The sequence below is a fragment of the Centrocercus urophasianus genome, unplaced genomic scaffold (genome assembly GCF_019232065.1).
Source record: "Centrocercus urophasianus isolate 14NV4802_14NV808 unplaced genomic scaffold, USGS_Curo_1.0 seq_22, whole genome shotgun sequence".
NCBI lineage: Eukaryota > Metazoa > Chordata > Aves > Galliformes > Phasianidae > Centrocercus > Centrocercus urophasianus.
Window position 1 is genome coordinate 11,890,364 of NW_024884778.1, and position 8,962 is coordinate 11,899,325.

Sequence of the window (8,962 nt, forward strand, 5' to 3'; positions counted from 1 at the left end):
TGCCCCGAGGACACCATGCAATGCCCATGGCTTCCAACAAGACTTGTCCTCTCTAGCCAGGAATCCAGACTATTCCTAAGGGAAGAAATAAGCCCACACATGGAGTACTTGAGACCTGCACTCAACCTTTATCTCCTCTTTTCCTCCTGGCTCTGGTCAGCCTTCGGGTACTCCAGGGAAGGAGTCCAGCTCTTGTACTCCTGCTCGTTGGCTGGAATGCTTTTGGATTAAACTTCCTCACCACAACCACCAAAGTTATTACTGTTTACTCTGGTACAACAACATCTTGTAACCAATATGCTTCTAATAATAGAGCATGGTGACAGCTGTGCTAACTGGTTATCTGAGTGCTACAATCAGCTATTTTTAGCTATTAAAAATTGACTGACTCCTCTAGGATGCATGAGGTGAAAACCAAATCCTACCACCTACCACCAGGCAAATATGTGTGAGATTTTAAGAATTTCCTTCTAGTCCCAAATTATCATCAAATCTAAAAAGATGGCAGAAAAAATAAGTCTCCCAAATTCTAGAAATTTCCCATATCCAGAGAGAAGCCACAGCTATGACCTTGCTTGGCTCAGGCAAATTGTAGAGAAGAGTAGAGAACTGTACAGAAGAGAAACTGAGTAGAGACTGAAGAGAAGAAATTAATTCCTTCATCACTGGTGGCTAAAGTGAGAATGTACTTGGTCTTTGACATAGCTTTTGTCCCTCTAAAACAGTGAGCAGGTTTTTTTGTGCATCTTTCAGTCATTTAACCTTAAGGAGCCCTTGTCAGCAGTGGGCTGGAAGCACTGCTGACCATGCTCAAGGAAAAATGCTGTTGCCTCCCCTAGGAAGAGACAGGGGAGCCTACCCCAGGAAATTGTGTAGATGGAACGAAAAAGCCAAGCCCCTTCTTTGCTTCATGACCTCTCTTTGTCATTTTCTGTAAATTTAACCTGTGACATGTACCAAAATTTTGGCTAATTTAAGAATGAGGACAAAGACAAATCCTCCATATGTACAAGTGCTCAACCAACTGAGCTCTTGCTTCATATCCACAGGTAAATTGGAATAGATCAACATGTGGGCCACAACGTGAGCCATTAAGCATGGGGCCACAATGCAGCTTTGAAAAGCAAACAGAACTGCAGATCTAGGGGACTGCCAGCATCCTAATCAAAGCATAATAGAAACCTTACATCAGTTCCTGAAAAAATGTAATCCTTAGGCAGGTAGGAAGGAGCATTCTTATTTGTGACTCTTATCAGGATTTCTATCTTAAATCTACCTCTCAGTAAAATCCTTAATATCTCCTTACATTAATTTTATTTCTCTCTAGCATCCATTTCAGAATCTGATTTTCTTTTTAACTCTGAGTTACACATATATTTTTCTTAAAGAAATGAAAGAAAACAGAAGCGGGGAGCAATTATTTAATTAAGGATGCTCATAAGTGAGACTTATCCCAGCTGAGATTTTTGTGGCTTCTTTTTTTTTGTTTGTTTTCATTTTGCAATGAATTTCTAGCAACAAAGATTTCTCTATCCAGTGAAAAATTTCTCTTTCAAGAAAAAACAGTATCTCAAAGTTTCCTTTTTCATATTAAACAAAACATGCAGCAAGCTGCAATTAAATTTCAGTTAACAGAATGCAAAAATACGTCCAACCTCCATCTGCCAAAAAATAAATAGTTTGAAAATTAGTTTCACATCCCTGACAATGACGACTGTGTTTATGACATATTTCTGGTGCCATATTCCACTCTGCTATCACTGCCAGCTTGCGCCCAGTATTTAGAAATAAAACAGAAACACATTGAACTTGCTGAACTAGATGTTGCCACACTGCAACTCTAATGGGCTTAGTGACCACAACCTACAGGGGCCAGAATGTGTCAACAGCAAAAGGGCCAACCTCAATCACTGTCTGTGCTTTTACAGAGTTGTTACATGTTTAATTCTTTGCAGCTTAGTTCTCCCGCTGTTTTGGCTGCTCGAAACCAAGGCTCATATATTGCAGCAGCCTTCTCTACCTCATATAATGCCACAAAGGTCCCAGCAGGAGACCTTTCAGTGGAGCAGACAAGCCACAGGCTAGGGCAAACAGGGCATCACAACTTCCTAATAAGATGACTTATTAGATTGGGGGCTTGACACAGCTTTTATTTAACCACTTATTTTCCCAGCCACCAGGAACATGAACTGTCTCTTTTCTTGGAGAACAGCAAGTGGTATGTGGGTTTGCAGCAAGCGCTGCCACATGCATTCAATCCAGTCTATAAGTAAAGGATGATTTCTAATGCCATCTCTACCAGTGTACCGATACATTAATTTTGCTGCGAATTCTAGATTTCCAGCTGTGTGATTTTTTTTTATTATATTAAGCTCTGTTTTTCCCAATGCATTGGACACTGCCTGTTCTGGGTTTCACATGGGCTTGAGGAGGACTGGCAGCGAAGGGGTTACATGGCTGAACTCAGGATCAGTTTCCTGCCTGCACTTGCAATGGCCTAAGGCAGTGCCTGCTGTTTGGGAGTTAGAGAGAGTGCCTTGCCTTGTCCCAGGTGGCAGACAGGCAAACCATGTTATTAAGAAGCAGAGATCGCAAAACCTTGATCTTCAAAAAAGGCCCCTAATTAGTCCCTAGCATGAGAATAAATGGCATTCCACATCAGCAAGGATGAAAAAGACTCCTTCAAATTTCATTAAGTAATCTGTGCTATTGACAGTTTTTAGGATCACATTGGGAACTTGTTGTTTGAATCGCTTTGCCCATGAACTCGTCCTTATTTGTCACTTCTGTTTGAGTTGGGAAAAAAAAAAGTCTTAATGGTCTCATGTGCTTTGTGCTAAGGAAGTCATAAATGTCATGACAAAGAGCCCCATGCCCTACACTGCTGCCTCTGTGAGTGACTCTTGGGGTCTGCTGGAGTCAGTGGAAATTTTTTGATCATCTTCAATACACTCCAGCTCATACCTCTAAGAGTACTAGGCAAAAGCCATCTGTCACATTTCCCATAACCCTCTTTTCAATTCTGCATGGAAATGACAGATTGAAGAATGCGTCCTGTTTTCTCATATTTCTGAAGAGCTTTGATTTGGACTAGACTTGTTTTATGAAAAGGAAAAGTTTATTAAAAAGAAAAATCTGTCTTTCAACTCATATACTTCTTGTCTAATTTTGATTTATAAACATTCCCAGTAGAGATAGCATCCTTGTCCAAATAGTCTCAAGGTTTACAGACCTCATTTCATTTTACTTTATAAATGTACGGTAGTTTTCAAGGACTCTTGGTCTCTAGAGAACTTGGATCCATTGGATTTTATTCATCCCAGTGGTATCTGCTTTTATCCCTAACTCAGATTAACAATATGGAAAGTTCATCACGTTCACACAGTGATTCTGCCACCAGCTGCAGATTCTTCTGAAGTTTACTGTATAATGAATTTAAAACATAAATAGCAACAAATGAGATAAATAATATCTTCGCCAGAACTGGAACAAAGTTCATTTTGTCTTCATAAATAACTTTTTATGCTGATGGTACTTGTGAATCTTTTGATATTTTATTTAATCACACCATTTACAGATCCTTCTTTTGAAATATATTTTACATTCATATTTGTCATTGTTGTAAATGAGTATGAAGTGGATAGAAGTGAATGGAAAAATGGTTCTACTTTTATAACGTAGCTCAGAAGATATTTTCTAGTTTAAAAAATGCCTCAGGACTGTTGATTCAAAATCAAGAATGGTCATTACTGGAGATATTTCACGTTATTACAAAAGTTATTACAAAAGACAGCCTTTGTATTAGAAATCTGTAAACTGGGTTTGAGCTATTTCTTTTGGTATGTGCTCGGTGGGTTTTGAGACACCTTTAGCCCTGGTACTGTAGCTCTGTGTGGCCAGGCAGTGGCAGATCTCCCAGGTAACATTTCCTTAAGTGGAGTTTTTAAGAATGACTAAAATTTGTTCTCCTCCGAGCAGGCTGTTTACATTTTGTGTTCAGTGTTCTCCAGATAGTGTGCAGTGCTGCACTTACCATTTGAATGAGGAAACTTCCTCTAGCATTACTTTAACCTGTGTGCTTTATTGATCTGAGACGTAAGAAATCGTACACCAAAACTTCGGTTATTGTAACTAGTTCTAAACAAGAAGGACTAACATCAGTTTTGACAACAAACAAAACCAGTTTTTGTTCAATCGGTTATGTTTAAAAGATTCCAATTTCAAACCAAACACAACTTGTGGTTATTCTGTCAGATATTTATATAGCCACTGGGGCGCCATAGTTATGCACCGCATACATCATTGTATTTTTAAAATGTACTTAATGAACATTTTTTTCTTTTCTGGTAACTACTTCATTGCCTTAAATGAATGCATTCCAATAGAATTTGTAACAAATGAGCACTTTGTGTTTGCATTAATGCCAAACACGTTTAACAAATTTTTAACAAGGAACACTGGCAAAAAGCCAAACTCCTAGAGGGACACTGAAGGAATGCTATAAATTTAAACTAGATTTTACCTTTTCACTCAGCTAACAAGTGTCTTAGGTGTCTTTGGTATCTTGGCACTGGAAGTTTTCCGCATAGGCTGGATGCAACTTTACGTCTTAATTATTCCTCTTGCTGGCCCTCCCTGTGGAGGGTTTTCACATCGATATGACAGACTTCAGCAGGATACTGCATTCTTTAGAAAGTGAGGGGTGGGTTTTCATTCTTTCCATGAGAATTAGGCCAGGTGCAAGTAGCAAAATACATACTTATTTTGGGGGCTGTAATGACAGAGTTGTTTATATCGTACCATTTCATACCTTACATTAAGGGAACTATGTAGGGGAAAGCACTCCAGCAGATCTGTGCTACTCAATATTGTTCCTTGTGCTGAGTTGCAAATAGCTGGACTGTGATCATGTTAGCAACTGCACTTCAGAGAGGGGGGAAAACAGCCCAAAGTGCTGTTCCTACTGGCCCAAACTCTGGGCTTGCACAGAAGCCATGAGCAGATTTTGTTGGCTAAATCAAACATCTGGGAGGATTCTGCAGTTGTTTAGGTATGCCCTCATGATGCATGTCATTGCATACCTTGGGAATCACCTAGTCTGTAATATGTGTTGGTATAAAAAGTCCTACAGGTAGCTGCGCAAGCTGCGTTCTTGTTCCTTACTTGTAACTTAATATATTAATTTAATTTTTACTATGTTGTTTCATTTTTAATCAAATGCAGGAACTGAGAAATAATAATGCTTAGCACTCTTCCAAGATGGTTAAGGCACATTAAAAACATAAAGCCTTGCAAATTCCTTGAGGAGCCTGATGTTATCCCTGCTATAGCAAAGAGCAAGTTAAGCACACAAGAATGATGTGGCTTTTTCCTTAGTCACACAATAAGCTAATGGCATGGGACAGAATTCAGCTTAGTGCCCTGCCAGGGCTTTGTCTTAGTTAATCGTGTCATTCTTTTCATGAGTCTGGGCAAGCAAAAATAAAAATTGAGAATGCATTTTTTTTTTTTAATTCATGTCATTTCGATTTTGTTGTTGCAAGAGGCACAGCCGAGTTCCAGGGGTTACTTGAAAAGGACTTCATGAGTTATAGCCTTGTTTGTGCATTACTACTTTTTAGTCTAGTTACTTGTTTCCAGAAAATGAAATAATTTCACATCATTTGTTAGTACTCTGATTGTAGTAATGATAAATCACTCAGAGACGGAAACAGAGGAATTCATCCTGACAGCTTTTTAAAAGATGGCACATTATAATGCAGATGTCTTGTTGTAACTTAGGGAGCAGAAATAGCCCTAACAGGTTTTCATTAATGATATCCTTCTCTGCTAACATTTGGTCAGATACCAATTCCCTACAATAAACTGGCTATTCCCTCTCTTTCTGACTCACTAATTACCATATCAGTTGTTGGCCTTTTATGTAGGTACCATGTGTAACAGGTTAGGAGAGGGCAATTTAAGCCTATGTGAATGGGTATCTGTTTTTGTATCTGGGTGCTTGTTGCAAACATTTGGAAAGCATATGGAGCATAATGGACATTAACCCAGATGTCAAAAATAGCCTGCATTTTACTACTGTTATTAAACAGTTTCCCCTTTAACCCCTTTGTGTTTACCCACCCTCTCCCAGCTTGTTTCTGCAAATCACTGCTGAGAGGAAAGGATTGGAGGTAAAAAGTAGTAATCAGGCAGGTGTCTTTATCCAAAGGAAAAACAATCTGAACAAATATTTGTGGGCTACTACACTTTTATATCTTCACATCCTTCTGCTGTTTTCATTGATTGGTATCTAATGGACCGTCAGAGGTGCCAAACTCATAAGACATTGATTTCAGCTGCAGCACTCCTGAATCTCGGGCATAATACACATTACCAAACTTTATTTCCATTTTAGAGGTTCACTGACCTATCCCAAGTACAGTATTGAGGAAACAAATATAAATTTAATTTACTCAACCTCAGCTGGTATTTGACAGCAATATCCTTTTATATATTTATTTGACTTACTTGAGAAATACTTTGCATTTCCTACCTGTGGTGAGCCAGTTTTTGTTACACTCCCAATACGTGTATGGTTTCCTGATGAATGGGGTGGGTTGATTAAGTGGGTGGGGTTTATGTGGGAGTTTCATTCTGTACTAAAAGCACTATGAAAATTTGGGGAGCAAGCTGAAGAGAGATTGCGTTTTGTGATTGGCTGCTGCTCCTCAGATTGGACTCTCTATTCTGGCTTCTTTTTGAGCGTGTGAATGAATGTTAATTGCAAAGGAACTTCAGCTTGTAAAATATCAAGTATATTGGAAATTTGCTGTGATTATATTGTAGAGAACCTGTTAAAAAAATGGACAATTTTGTGCTAAGGTTTCTGGAATGTACTCTCTTTGTTAATTTATATGGGTGCTTCCTATGCCTATATATCTCTTTGAATGATGATTAAGATACACTCAGCACACAAAAGAATGGGAGCTATGCACAGTTCACGAAACGTCACGCATGCTCTGACTTACAGTTTTCATAAAAAGTTCACAAAGATTTTATGTGCCAGAACTAGTAACATGATCTACTTTAGGAACTCCCTGGCTTTCCAGCTCTGCAGAAGTCATTTTTTCTTCATTCACAGGCCAGACCCAAAGTCTGTTAAAATCAATGGGAATCTTTCCATATTTCAGTGGGCTTTGGATTAGTCCTGAAGTGTTTTAACCAGAAGAATTGTACCAACTTCCCAATGGAGAAGTAAAACCATTCATCTAAGTTTGTGTTAGATAAACCATTATATGGGGTTGCCATAGAGGGAGGAACTTAAAAACAGAGACTGAAAGTGATTTGCAAGTTTATTTGTTTGCATTCTAGACAAAGTGTTGCACTTTACTCATAGTGTAATTACTGTGCTAAATATTAGCTTCTAGAATTTAAAGAGGCATTTTAGTAAAAAAGTTCTAGTAGAAAACACAACACTTTTTCTGCTGCATGCAGAAGTGTAAAAATTCAGCAGCAGTTTCTTTTTTATAAAAACGGATGTTTTGGAAACTCTTTGCTTACATAAATGCAAGCTTAGCAGCAGAGAGTCCCATACATAATGCATTTCCACTTCTCTAGGAACAAAGTCAGTGGATAAAAGAACAACTGCCCTGTAGTGGAATCATTTAATTCCTCCCACTCATCTGAGATACAGATACTGTGAATAAGACTAATTCACTGCCCTTGTTGAGGAATACTGTGCCGTCTGCTTGCAGCCAAGCTGGTGTAACAATACAAATCATTCAGGCCTCATGCCACAGTCACTTGCAATCAGACAGAGCCTCTTCCAAACCCATGAGTGACAGAAGACACTTTCCACTGACTGATTCAGGCTTGCACCATTCCCTTTATTTCAGCAGTGCCAGCCATGGAGAACAACCGACATTGACCGTATGGCAGAAATAAATGGACAATTCCTTTGGTTTCCAAACGAAACATTTAGGTTTACTAATAACAGTTCCACTTCAAAGCTACTGTGCCTGTACAGAAGACCAGAAAACTCCTCATTTGCAGAATCACACACACAGAATTCCATATATTTGGAATTTAAAATCTTTCCCATTTAGGGGAAATCTTGTCATAAAAATCTTCTATGGAAAAGATTGCCACCCTTTAAGTGTATCAAGTGGGTTCAAATCAAATTAATCCTCACTTAATACTCAGTGCCCAGAAAAGCAATATACCTACTGATGTTGATGAAAAGCTCGTTTAGATGAGAACTAGAATGTTGCTTCTTGAAATGTGTTATTAATTGGAGTATTTTGTTTCCTTGTTACAGTTGTCAGAGGAACTAGTGAAAGAGGAAGAAAAAATGTATCACTGGAAAGTTATGATGATAATCTATTGCATTGGATCTCCAAACATGACCATGATATCCTGGAGAAGATCACAGATGCAGAAAATGAATGCTAAGGTTGATATCTAATGAAATGCTGCATTAATTGGCATCTTCTCCATTATTTCTTGTAGTCTGCTGTGAAATTAGATACTTCGTAAAACAATGAAGGAGACTCAAGCAGAAATTACAAGAGCTTTATTTCTATCTTTAATGGGTCTTGCACATCACTGTTTTCACAAACAAACCAAGTGTTCAAATATTATTGTTTAATGAAGTTCATTTAATCAGGTTATGTAAATCTTTTTTGGTAAATTGATATTGATTTTAATAAGTAATTCAGATGTAGGAAATTTAGGTATGGCATCTGCATTTGCTGATTTTACCTAGACTATTCTAAAACTTCTATTGCACTAGATTATCAAAGAGGTATTAGTATAATGTTATATAACGGGTGTTGGCATTAATCTTAACCCCAATTAGATGTGGGCTTTTTAAAAAAATTAAAATCAAGCCTTTACCCTCCTCTGTTTTCTTATATCTACTGATAATTATAATTAAAAAACAACAACAACAACAAACCAAAATGAAAACAAACAAACAAAC

General features: G+C 38.0%; 1 protein-coding gene across 1 annotated transcript in view; it reads left to right on the plus strand.

Moving 5' to 3' along the window:
• Positions 1-8,619, plus strand: part of ERC2 (ELKS/RAB6-interacting/CAST family member 2) — a 413,280-nt gene extending 404,661 nt beyond the window's left edge. Inside the window, exon 17 of the mRNA XM_042823657.1 lies at positions 8,300-8,619. The gene's annotated coding sequence lies outside the window, so the exon portion shown is untranslated. The remainder of the gene's footprint in view (positions 1-8,299) is intronic.
• The last annotated feature ends 343 nt before the right edge of the window (positions 8,620-8,962 follow it).